The following is a 14,244-nucleotide window of genomic DNA, read 5'->3' as shown; positions in this document are numbered from 1 at the left end:
GCATCTTCTAAATGGAAAAACAATAGAAAATATTCCATTAAAGTCAGGAATAAGACAATGATATCCATTTCACTACTACTATTACTATTCATCTTGCTCTGAAAGTTCTAGAGACCAAAAATAAATAAGAGGTATGAAAACTGGGACGAAGGCCCTGGGCAGGTAGCTCAGTTGGTTAAAGTGTCATCCCTATACTCCATGGCTGCAGGTTCAACCCGTGGTCAGGGAATATACAAGAATCAACAAGTGAATGCATAAATAAATGAAACAACAACTCAATGTATGTCTCTCTCTCTCTCCCCTTCACACTCTGTCTGAGGATAAATGGAAAAGTATGCCCTGGCCGGTTTGGCTCAGCGGTTAGAGCGTCCGCCTGCGGTCCGGAGAGACCCGGGTTCGGTTCCCGCTAAGGGCACGTACCTCGGTTGCAGTTTGTCCCCGGCCCTGGATGGGTTGTGCGGGTGGCGGCCACTCGATGTGTCCCTTTCACATTGATGTTTCCCTCTCTCTCTCTCTCTCTTCCTCTCTCTCCCTCCCACTCTGTCTGTACAAAAAATGGAAAAATGTCCTCGGATGAGGATAAAAAAAAAAAAAAAAAAGAAAAGTATTCTTGGGTGAGGATTTATAAAATTAATTAATTAATTAATTAAAAATTGGGAAGAGATAATCTGTTACCAACAATATGAATTTTGAGTTGGACAGTCCAAGAAGCTCAACTGAGAAACTATTACAAACTATAAAATAATTTAGTAAAATAGTTGGGTTTAAAAGTAATATAATAGAAATCGATACTTAAAAGCAATAACCAGGTAAAAACTAGGATGAAAGACTCCATTTACAATAACATCACAAAATATAAAATACCAATAAACTTAATGAGAAATGTGCAAGATCTGCAGGAGGGAAGATCTGCAGTGTTACTAAGAAGCGAAAAGAAGACCTAGACACGTGGAAAGACACAGTGTGCTCCAGAACAGAAGACAGCATAAAGACAGTAACTCTCTTTTTTATAACTACATACAACTCTATTACATACACACAGAACTTTTTTTTTAGCTAGACAAGCTGACTTGAAAGTCAATGTGGAAAAATAAACAAGCAGGAAGATCCAGAAAAAGTCTGGAGGCAGGGGGTGAGGGAAAGGAAGGGTAAAGAGTGAGAATCAGCCTCACAACATATTAAAATATACAAAGCCATGATAATTAAAACAGTACAGTTGGCCCTCCATATTTTCAATACACAGCTGGGAGGCTACTGAAGCAGGGAGCTGACTACATGCATTATCTGTGCCATTTAAAAAATTTTTTTTTCCTTTATTGATTTTTAGAGAGAGAGGAAGGGAGAGGGAGAGAGAAAGAGACAGAAACATCAATGAGAAAGAACATTGATTGGGGAGCATGCGCATGCTCCCCACTGGAGATTGGGCCCATACCCTGGGGATGTGCCCTGACCGAGAATTGAACCAGGGACCTCTTGGTGCATGAATCAACACTCAACCACTGAGCCATACCAGCAAGGTATCTACCCCATTTTATTTTCTTTTTTATCCTCACCAGAGTCATTTATCTTCAGATAGAGCGGGAGGTAGAGAGAAGGGAAGAGAGAGAGAGAAACATGGATGTGAAAGAGACACATTGACTGGCTGCCACCCACACCACCCCAACGGGGGCGGGACAAACTGTAACCGAGGTGCATGCCCTTAGCGGGAACCGAACCTGGGACTCTCTGGTCCACAGGCTGACATTCTAACTGCTGAGCCAAACTAGCCAGGGCCATCTACCCCATTTTAAATAAGAGACTTTAGCATCCATGGATTTTCGTATCCACAGAACCCATTCCTCATGGATACCAAGGGATAACTGTACATGTTACCAGCACCTGGACAGATTGTTAAACAGAACATAAAATTTGAAAATAGACCTAAATACATATAAAAATTTAGTATACAATAGAAAGAATTCGAAGTAGATAGATTATTAAGTTGTTGGGATAGCTATAAAGCAATCTAGAAATAAAGTTGGGCCCCTACCTCAAAACTTACAACAGGATCAATTATAGAAGGATCAAAAATCTGAATATAAAAAAAGAACCAGCCCTGGCCGGTTTGGCTCAGCGGCTAGAGCATCGGCCTGTGGTCCGGAGAGACCCGGGTTCAGTTCCCGCTAAGGGCACGTACCTCGGTTGCAGTTTGTCCCCGGCCCTGGTTGGTTGTGCGGGTGGCGACCACTCGATGTGTCCCTTTCACATCGATGTTTCTCTCTCTCTCTTCCTCTCTCTCCCTCCCACTCTACCTAAACAAAAAATGAAAAAATTGCCCTGGCCGGTTTGGCTCAGCGGTTAGAGCGTCGGCCTGCGGTCAGAGAGACCCGGGTTCGGTTCCCGCTAAGGGCACGTACCTCGGCTGCAGTTAGTCCCCGGCCCTGGTCGGTCGTGCGGGTGGCAGCCACTCAATGTGTCCCTTTCACATCAATGTTTCTCTCTCTCTCTCTTCCTCTCTCTCCCTCCCACTCTACCTGAACAAAAAAATGGGAAAATGTCCTCGGGTGAGGATAAAAAAAAAAAGAAAAAGAAAAAATGTCCTCGGGTGAGGATGATTAAAAAATAATAATAATAAAATAAACAAAATAAAAAAAAGAACCATAAAGAAATTTTAAATCATCTCAGAGAGCAAATGCCTTTTGGAAATGATACAGACCTAGAAGGATAAAAAAGAAGTAAAATAGTCAACTATATAAAAAATCAAGCATTCCTACATGATTAAAAAAAAACCAAACACCATAAGCAAGGCCAAAAAATAAATGACAAACTAGTAGTATCAGCCATTCATATCCCAAACATAGGACTAACTGTCCTAAAACAGCTGAAAACTGCCTGAAACAGAGCAATAAGCTAAAAAAAAAGGGGGGGGGGGGGCAAAGGACATAAACAGAGAAATTTACAGGAAGGAAAATATAAATGGTTCTTAAACAGATGAAGAGAACTACACCTCCCCATACTAAGGGATGGTCAGGGAGGCCTCTCCTGGCAGGCGAGATTGCCTCTGGGAAGGGCAAGGCCACAGTAGCACTTCTGCCTTCGATCCAGCCATCCTCAGATACTTAGTCTGCAGTCTGACTGGTGCATATCCAAAATGACATACACAGACAGTTATGGCTATAATGCTATGTAAAATAACAAAAAGTTGGGAATAACCGAAACATCCATAACCTAGAGAATGATTAATTAAATTATGGTATAGGCATACAGTAGAATACTGAGTAATTGTACAAAATAAGGAAACTCCTTAGATATTGATATGAGATCTCCAATATATGTAAGGTGACTAAAGAAAGGTACACAACAGTATATGTAACATTCTGCCTTTTATGTGAAAACAAAAACAAACAAAAAACAAAACAAAGAGATCGATCAGTATGCATCTACTAATAAATACATAAAATACCTCTGAAAAGATTCATAGGAGACCAGGTTGCTTGGACCCTCTCCACTAAGCCTGGCTGCTTCTGAGGAAGTAAAATGAGGGCCAAGAGGACAGGAGGGAGGAAATGCAAAGTTTATACAATTCAGATGTCCCCTTTAAGAAAAAAAAATACTAAGTATCTTCCTTAGCATTTTACAATATATATAAATATTGAATCATTGTTATATGCCTGAACTTAATGTTTTGTGTCAATTATAGCTCCATTAAAATTGTATTTTAATTTAAAAAAATAAGAATATCTTACTTTTTTTTTCTTTTTCCAAATTTTTTTTTCGTTACTGATATCAGAGAGAGAGATAGAAACATTGATAAGAGAGAATATCAATTGGCTGCCTCCTGCATGCCCCACACCGGGGATCAGGCCCACAACCTGGGCATGTGCCCTGACTGGGAATCGGACCAGCGACCTCTTGGTGCATGGGTCAACGCTCAACCACTGAGCCACACCAGCCGGGCAAGAATATCTTACTTTTGTAAAAATATACAAGAACACATGACCTCGGGCACACACTGCTGAGGCCCCTTCCTGGGCCCTGGAGGACCCTGAAGATCAAGCTTCACCCACCTCTGGATAGTGGGAAGCCTTTCCACTTCACATATTTTCCTTTTAACTAAATTCTGAACCATGCAAATATTTTTTCAAAGGTTACTGAGGGACCCAAAGGAAGACACAAACAGAAATACATTCAATGTCAGATAAGCCAGCCCTCAACATTATAAAGCCATCAGTTCTTTCAGAAGTAATTAAGTTATAACCAGCACAATCCCAACTAAAATTACCCACTGGCAGAGTATAAAATTAATATAAAGTGACACCAAAGATTTATTGTTAAGTGAAAAAGCAAGGCACAGAAAAGTGTTTTATAATGTAAATATCTGGGTAAAGAAAAAGAAAACATATGAAAAAATGCTCAACATCACTAGTTATCAGGGAAAAGTAAATCAAAATGTAATGAGATAATCACCTCACCTCTGTTAGAATGGCTATTATCAAAAAGACAAGAAATAACAAGTGTTGGAGACAATGGAGCCCTCATACACTACTGATAGGAATGTAAATTAATGTGGCCACTATGGAAAAAAGTGTGGAGGTTCCTCAAAAAATTAAAAATAAGACTACCATATGACCCAGCAATTCCTCTTCTGGGTATTTACCCAGAAATATGGAAACACTTAAAGATATATGTACCCCTATGTTTACTATAGCATTATCTACAATAGCCAAGCCATATGCCCATCATGGATAAATGGATATATGTACAATGGAATATTACTCAGCCATAAAAAACGGGAAGTATTGCCATTTGTGACAACATGGGTAAATCTTTATTTTTTTAAATCCTCACCCGAGGATATTTTCCTATTTATCTTCAGATAGAGTGGGAAGGGGAGAGAGAGAAAAACATTAATGTGAAAGAGACACATCGAGTGGTTGCCTCCCACAGGACCCAGACCAAGGTAGAGGACAAATTGCAATCGAGGGCATGCCCTTGACCAGAATCAAACCCACGACTCATTGGTCTGCAGGCCAACACTCTACCACTGAGCCAAACTAGCCAGGGCATAGGTGAATCTTGAGAGTATTATGCTAAACACAAAAAGTCAGATAAAAAAGGACAAAACTACAATTTCACTTATATGAGAAATATAAAAAACCTAACAAATGAACTGACAAAACAAACTCATAGACACAGACAACAGAATGTTGGTTACCAGAGGAGAAGTGGCAGATGAATTGGGTAAAGGGGATCAAATATATGCTAAAGGAAAGAAACTAGGCTTTGGGTGGTGAGCACACAATTAAGTATACAGATGTCTACATACTACAATGTTGTGCATCTGAAATTTTTATGAGTATAAGTTAATTATAATAGTTAACCAATATTACCTCAATAAATTTAATTTTAAAAGAAAAAGAGCCGGCCCTGGCTGGTTTGGCTCAGCAGTTAGAGCATCAGCCCATGGACCAATGAATCGCAGGTTCGATTCTGGTCAAGGGCACTTAACCTCGATGTTTCTCTCTTTCCATCCCTCCCACCCTATCTGATAATAAGTAGAAAAATATCCGCAGGTGAGAAATAAAAGAAAAAGAAAAAGAGCCCAGCCAGTGTGGCTTAGTGGACTGAACATCGTCCCATGGACTGAGAGGTCCCAGTTCGATTCCCAGTCAGGGCCAATGCCTGAGTTGGGGGTTTGATCCCCAACAGGGGGCATGCAGAAGACAGTTGATCAATATTTCTCTCTCACATCAATGTTTCTATCTCTCTCTCCCTTTCTCTCTCTCAAAAAAATAAAACAAAAACATATTTTTAAAAAAGAAAACACATATATATAGCACACAAACACACAAAATACCTCTGGATGGGTTTACAAGAAACTGCCTTTGCAGATGAGTACTGGTAGCTGAGAGGACAAGAGAAGGAAGGTTACCTTTCATTATATCTTCTTTCTTTTTTCAAAATTTTGTACCATTTTTCAAAAATATAAATACAGTTTAAAAGATAATATGATCATCTGGGAATGAGAAAGAGATGGTAACTCACCAGGCACAGAAAAGAATCAAATAAGCAGATATACGTACCTACACACCCACACACCCACATTCACACACACACTCACATACATCCCTCCCCCGCAACCAGATGCTCCCTGCCCCTCCCACCCTTCAAAGCCTTCCTGGGAGGCTCTTCTCAAGGTCTCTTTGCCTCACCCTATCTCTGCCTCTCAACCTCAGTTTTCAAAATGGAAAATGAGACCTCAGGCCTTGCCTCACGAAGCCTCCTCCCCTTTCCCATCCCCTCACTCACCTGCTGGCCTGCCCAGTTCACTGGTTTTCCCAGAGGCAGCAGCTACTCTGAACAGCAGCTCATCTTGGCCTGAGGTGGAAGCTGCAAGGACAAGAATAAAAAAGAAGGTTCGCAAGGCAAGGCCACTTGAAGCAGAGGGATGCGAGGAAGAGGAGGGAGGAGGAAAAAGGGATAGGAGGATGAAGGGAAGAAGGTTGAGGACGAATGGGGAGAGGGATGGGAAAAATTACAGAGAGGGAAGAAAGGCAGCTGGGCCTGGCCAGTGTGGCTCAGTGGTTCAGTTCCCCATCAGGGCACATGCTCAGGTTGTGGACCAAATCCCCAGTGGGGGGCATACAGGAGGCAGCCAATGATTGGTCTCTCTCATCGATGTTTCTATCTCTTTCTCCGTTCCTCTCTCTCTAAAATCAATAAAGGAAAAAAAAATTTTAAGAAAAAAAAGAAATGGAATTGGGTTCAAAAGTAATATAACAGAAATCAATACTCATAAGCAATAAACAGGTAAAAACTAGGATGAAAGTCTCCATTTACAATAGCATCACAAAATATAAACCACCAATAAACTTAATGAGAAATGTGCAAGATCTGTAGGAGGGAAATTTTGGAGTGTTACTGAGAAGCAAAAAGAAGACCTGAACAAGTGGAAAGACTTGTTCAGAAGTGGGCAGAGGAAGAAACAGAAGAGGAGGGAAGGGTTTAGGGATTCTAATGGAAGGCAGGGCCTCCAGCGGGTAAGGAGGCAGACAGGCAGGCCTGCCAGAGGTAGAGGCCACACAGGTGGGAAAGTGGAGTGGAAACTCATTCTCTGGCCCTCCTCCAGGACCAGCGGCTGGGATATGTGACAGACACTACTGCCTGGCCAGGAGGCTACTGTCCCCAAGATGCAGGGAGGGGGTACATGCAGCTCCATGACTGAGGCAGTTCCCCCCACAATGCAGAGAGAGGTGGAGGACCCAGGGGACCCAGGGAGGCAGGGCCCTCTCCACTAAGCCTGGGAGCCATGAGGTGGGGTGAGAACAGAGGGGCTGCAACTGAGGCAGGCACATGAGACCCCAGGGGCCTGTGCCTAACCTTGGGTGGGGGCCAAAAGAGGTGTTTCCAGCCAAGAGGAAAGAACAAGCCATCCCTGAGGGCAGGCCACCAGCAAGCTCAGATGGCTGGGACTGTGTTCGGGAGCAGGGTAGAACGGGCAGGTCCTGGGCAGAGCCACCTTTCCTACCACTAGGGCAGGTCAATGGCAAACTGCTGGCCTCTGCATGATGGCTTTTTAATTTACTAGTCAGGTATTTATCTCAAATAGACTCCACAATTATATCTCAGGATGGAGCTAAAATAGGAATATGTTTAAAAAGTGAATATTTAAAAAATAAATATTAAGAAACTAGTACTTGAAAAAGAGTTCACAAAAAATGGCAATGCTACTCAAATGACGATTTCAAAAAAGAATAAACAACATAAATAGTCCTTACTAGTATGCCAGGCACCTAAGCACTTTTTTAAATCCTCACCTGAGGATGATTTTATTGACTTTCTTTTAGAGGAAAGGAGAGATAGAGAGAAACATCGATCAGTTGCCTCCCGTAAGCGCCCTGACTGGGGATCGAACACATAACCTAGGTATGTGCCCTGACCGGGAATTAAATCTGCAACCTTTTGGTGTATGACACAATACTCCAAACAACTGAATCACCTGGCCAGAGCCAAGCACTTTTTATTTATTATCTAATCCTCACAGCAACACTATGAAGTATATACCTCATACTTTAAGATGAAAAAACCAAGGCACAGAGAGATTAAATAATTTGCCCAAAGTCACATAGCTAGGAAAGGGGAAGCTGGAATCTAGTATAGACCTGCTGTGTCCAACACAGTAACCAGTAGTAGCCATATTTGGTTACTGAACACTCAAGATGTGGACACATAATGAAGTGTGTTGTATAAAACAGGTGCTGGATTTTGAAGACTTAGTATAAAAAACAAGAATACAAAATATCTCAATAATTTTTTTTCTATTTATTACATAATGAAATTATAATTTTGGCTATTTGAACGAAATATATTAATATTAACTTCATGTTTCTTTTTAATGTGTACCAGAAAATTTTAAATTGCACTTATAGTTTGAATTATATTTTTGTTGGACAGTGCAGCCCTAGACTCTCAAGCTCTCTTGTTCACTGCCTCTCAAAAGTGATAATTATTCAACAATAAAGATTTTTTTAAAAATAGCCCTAGCCGATTTGACTCAGTGGTTAGAGCATCAGCCTGTGAACCAAGGAGTCACAGATTCAATTCTGGCCAAGGGCATGTACCTCAGTTGTGGTTCGTCCCCAGCCCTGGTCGGGTGGTGCAGGAGGCAACCAGTCGATGAGTCTCTTTCTCACATTGATGTTTCTCTCTCTCCCTCTCCCTCCTCCCACTCTATCTGATGATAAATAGAAAAATACCCTCGGGTGAGAATTTTTTAAAAAAGATTAAAAAAATAAATTAAACTAAATTCTTTTTTAATTGTGATAATTAACATTAACTGAACCCCTGCTACAGGTTGGGTCCTATTCTAAGGGTTCAACATTGATGGATTGATTGATTGATGATGACCCTAAACACCCTATGGGAATGACCAGGGCTGGAAAACAGGAAACCACTTCTGTCCCTGCAAAGGATCCAGCCCCATCTTGGGCCTCTCTCAAGTTCCTATTCCTGCACTAAAGGCTTCAAGTCAAGGTCAGATTCGGGGACTCCACACTCACAAACCTGTAGGAATGCTCCATTCCAGCACTAGAAGTATAAGCCAGATCTCAGACCTGCCCTACAGGAACCTCAGGCTGGAGGGGGTCAGATACTACCCAGCCAGCAAAAACAGCTTACCTGGCCCTTACCAGGCCAGGGGTCAGGGAAGGTTTCCTGGAGGAGGCAGCTCCTTTATAAAAAAAAGTTTGGAGCAGTGCCCTGCTGAGCCAGACTAGAGCCTGAGGCAAAGAAAGAATCAGCAACACCAAACCTCTTTATTTAAAATTTGGGCCCTGGCTGGTTTGGCTCAGTGGTTAGAGCGTCGGCCCATGGACTGGAGAGTTCGGGGCTCAGTTCCCACTAAGGGCACGTACCTTGGTTGCAGTTTGTCCCTGGCCCCAGTTGGGGTTGTGTGGGAGGCGACCCACTCAATGTGTCTCTCTCACGTCAATGTTTCTCTCTCTCTCTCTCTTCCTCTCTTTCCCTCCCACGCTATCTGAACAAAAAAATGGAAAAATGTCCTCGGGTGAGGGGAAAAAAAAAAAAAAAAAAATATATATATATATATATATATATATATATACACACACACACACACACACACACACACATACACACACATATACATATACATATATATATTATTTATCTTGATTACTGAACCTTTTGTGCACTCCCCCCAGCTTTATTTTGCACCTGAGGCAAGTGCCTCACTTGCTCCACCCTAATTCTGAAACCCCCACCCCAGTTATTAGCCCTTCAGCTGCTATGACACATCACTGAGTTTTCACCCCTAGGGAAGCAGGGACCAGGGCAGAGGGGAGTGTCATCCTGTTGCAACAGCATGGCCATAAGTTGGGGGGTTTCCCTCTTTCCCACCCCAAAGATCCAACTCAGGCTTTAACACCCCGCCACCCCACCGTGCCCCTGCTTCTCCCATCTCTCTCCAGCACCTCTCTGCTGTGCCAACCCCTGTCCCACCCCTGCTCAAAGCCCTTCTGTGGTTCCCAGTACCCTCAAGTCCAGCTGCTCGGCCTGTCATTCGACCTGTTCCAGCTCTGATGTTTACAGATGAAGAAACACCCACAGGGAGGAAGTGACTTGCCTAAGTTGCCCATGACATACCCCAAGCCCTAGTGAGGCTGCCCTGGCCCACAACTCCCTCCATTTCACTTTTTTGCATCAAGCACCAGCACTTTGGCACTTGGGAGCCCCGAAATTTTCCTCACCTTCAGGAAATGATTCCAGATTGCCTCCTCCAGAAAGCTTTCCTTGACTGCCCTTCTTGGGCTCTTAGACCTTGGAAACTGAGCCATGTAGCTCAGAACTGCTTCTGCTCTATCTTTGGTTGTTTCATTTGTGGGGGGCTCCATCTCCACCCTGCCTCCAAACTGGCCTGGGGTACCCAGTGAGTTTGTACCCCTTCTTGTGCCCCCTGCCCTCCATGGTAGAGCTCAGGACCTGACTGGGCTCACAGGGCACTCAGTCCAGAGAAAAGTAAGGGTCCTCTGGACTCTAATCCTTGCCAGCCAGTTCTTTTACAGGCCTGAGTCTCTCTTGCTGGAGCAAAAGCTGCCACCCTTCTGTCCTCTATCATTTCAATCCCTGAGGGCAGAGTTTAAATCTCATCACCCCTTCTCTGTCCCAGGCCAGCATCTCCCTCATGCCATCCCTGCCACTACAGACTAGGGACACCAATTCTGACAGTCTAGCAGGAAGGTGGCCCAGAGCCTTCCTCAAGGACAAGTACACTCCTGTTTCCTCCACTTTTCTAAGTGCTCACCTTGTGACCAAACCCTGCCAGATTTCCACCTTCATCTCGGTCATCCTCATGACAACACCAAGGCTTGGTATTTTTACTCCACTTCATGGAGGCTGTGTGAAGTGGAAATGTGCCCAGGTCACTTGCTAGGGCCAACAGGGCCTTCAGAGGATGTGGCTACTTCTGTCTGGTGGATTTGGCAAGGCTTCTAAAGGGCACTCTTGAACTGGGCCTTGAAGGATACATAGGAGGTGGCCCTTCCAAGCAAAGGAAACTGACTGCGAGGCCAGGGATGGGATAGGACCCGACAGATGCAGACGGGAGGTTTCAGCGGGACAGGAACAAGAAATGTGAAGGCAGTAGTGACACCCAGAGAGGTTTGGGGACCCTCCCCAGATGCGCACAGAGCCTGCTGACCATGTGGATGTGAGCACCACTACATCTTATTTTCATGAGTGAGTCAGGCCTAAGGCAGGGCAGCCTGGAAGGTCCCATTCCCTCCACACTCAGCGCTGGAGTCTCCTCAGCCAAGACCCCTCCTCGACTATATCTTCAGATCTCCTCTACAGAGCTATGCTCTAGGTTCAAGGGAAGGCCCAGAGGTGTGGGGGAGCAGAAGGGAAAAAACGCAGACCCAGGAGTCCAGACCTGAGGCCTGAGCTTACCCACCCCCACCTCCTCCTCTGCACAGCTCCCCAACCCCAGGCAGGCTGGGCAGGGACCCCAACATCCAGACCTCAGGAAACCCCTCAGAGCTCCCCACACAAGAACCAAGAACCCCACCCATTCAGCTTTAGCCAGGCCTGGTCTACAAACCACCCCACCCATACCACAAATGCATACCTCACACCACCTCCAGGGACACACACCCCCCACCGGATCCAGCAGCCACAAGCAGATCTGTCCCACTACACGCACAACCTTCAGTCCCCACACTCCCCACAATAACTCAGATGTGTACAACTGCCTCAGAGACCCCCAGTGCCCAACATCCCTCACCCTCCCAGCCCACCCCCACCCCCAGCCCAGTCACCAGGGGATACCTATGGGCAGGGCCACCCTCGGTCTGCAGGGTGTTCTCAGGACTCCACTAATGGAGGCAAGAGGCCTTGGAGACACTTCCCTCAGATATGAGGAACTAGGCGGGGGTTGGGTTCTCAGCCCAGAGGGTGCAGAAGTGGCCTCCACCCACCTGCAGAAGCCAGCTCCCTCCAGCTCCAGGCAAGGCAGCAGGTGGGCAGCTGACTGACCCTGGGCCAAGGAGCCTATTTTCTGTCTCTCAGGGACTAGTGGCCACACTGAATTCACCAGCTCCCCTCTCCAGATAAAGCAAATCAAAAATGCCTCTTCTCGCCCTGGCCAGGTGGCTCAGTTGGTCGGGTGTCATGCTGTGCACCACAAGGTTACTGTTTCGTTTCCTGGTCAGGGCACATGCCCAGGTTGTTGGCTGTATCTTGGGTAGGGGGCGTGCAGGAGGCAGCCAATCAATGTTCTGCTCTCTCTCCTCCCTTCCACTCTCTCTAAAAAAAATTTTTTTTAAATCAATAAAAAATATATAAATTTTTCAATGCCTCTTCCCTCCGGAGCCCCATATCAGGCCTTGCAGCTCAGCAAAGTTTCAGCCCTCCCTCTTCCAGCTCTCCATCTGCCCCCACCTACCAGGTACCCTTAGGCAGCACACAACACGCACATCCACACACAGAGGACCTGGTGACAGGCACAATATTTTAACAACCTCCCTGGGGCAGTAAACCCAGTTTTATTAATGACCAAGGGACTTTAAAGACTAAGTGCTGTCCAGCTGTGTGGCTCAGTGGTTGAGCGTTGTCCCATGCACCAAGAGGTTGCCAGTTCGATTCCTGGTCAAGACACATGCCCAGGTTGTGGGCCCGATCCCCAGTGAGGGGCATGCAGGAGGTGGCCAATCGATGTTCTCTCTCATCGATGTTTCCATTTCTCTCTCCCTCTCACTTCCTCTCTCTCTAAAATGAATAAAGAAAAAAATAAAAATAAATAAAAAAGACTAAGTGCCTGTAGACATCCCTGACGTCAACTTCAGGCCTACCCTTAACTCCTCCCTCAATCTTGAAAGACTATCACTTTCTACAACCTTCCTGTCTGTACCATTTCAAGTTTTTACAGGTGTGTACCACTTTTATAATTAGAAGAAAAAAATGATAGAAGTATTTGTCTATTAGAATTGAGTTTGTTCCAGCTTGTTCCTCAAACTGTCAGTATAAAGTAGCTATATGATTTTAAATATAACATGGATAGACTACTAAGAGAACTACTGTAAACAAAACTGCAGACTTCCTGGACCATCTGGACTAGAGAATGAGAAACTGAGACCCAGAGCTCAACTCCCTCCTCCCACTGGCTTATCCTCCCAAAGGTCTAAACCACAGCTTATCAGATACAGTCCCTTCGTCAGGGACCCAGAGGGCAGCAGCAGAGTGCAGCCCACAGGCTTTCATATGGGAAATAGACTGCGATCTAAACACGAGAGACTCCAGGGCCTGTGGTTTGTCTTCTAATAGCCCCTTGCCCTAACCCTCACTCCACATTCCCCCAAACCCCAACCAAGGGCCCCTCATGCCCAAGCTACACCCGGGAGAGGGTATGATAGGGAGTAAAGTGTGTGGATGCAGTGTGAATGTCTGAAGTATGTCACTTGCTAATAAATGAAGCTGAAAGTCAAATGGTTTGGTTTCTAGGCCCTGTCAAAAAGTATGACATATGAATCCCCCTCAGCCCTACTATGTACCCCCACCTCCAAATGAATCCCACTAGACCACTCCCTCCCCTTCCTTCTAACTGCCTCCTCAGTACCATGTTTTTGACACATCACCCTCCTCTCCATCCCCATTGCCCCCATCCACCCCAGGTCTCCCCAGCCTGCCTGGACCCCTGGGATTTCTTCCCTGCCTCCTGCCCTTCCCCCACTTGTGGCCAGGGTACCCTCTAGCCTACACCTCTAACCTTCCACAAGGCAGAGCTCCTAACCTGAACCCTAAACCCACAGCCCTGACCCACATCCACCTTCCCCACTCTCCCAGCCATTCACTCTTCAGGCCTCATACAGTCCCTCCCACCTTAAAGGGTGACCCAGACACACACACACACACACACACACACACACACACACACTCCTGGGCTGGGTACTTCCCAGGCAGGGCAGGGAGTGCCTCACCCAACCAAAAGTGCTGGCCAAGGGAGGCCTGAGATGCTACAGGTAACTGCAGGAAGATTCTCCTCTGCAACCACTAACCCCCTTGGGAAGGTGGGGGGGGGGGCTCTTGACACTGAAAATGAGGCAGAAACAAGAAGAAACGGGCTAACCACATGGGGGTAGGAGTGCACAGGGTTGACAACAGACTTCCAGGAAGCAGGAGAGGACAGAACCAGAGTCACATGCTGGGACCCTCATCACATACCAGAGGAGTTGAGGGCCATCCCAGGCTGCT

This window comes from Molossus molossus, unplaced genomic scaffold, assembly GCF_014108415.1.
Source record: "Molossus molossus isolate mMolMol1 unplaced genomic scaffold, mMolMol1.p scaffold_m16_p_13, whole genome shotgun sequence".
NCBI lineage: Eukaryota > Metazoa > Chordata > Mammalia > Chiroptera > Molossidae > Molossus > Molossus molossus.
This window is presented reverse-complemented; position numbering follows the sequence as displayed.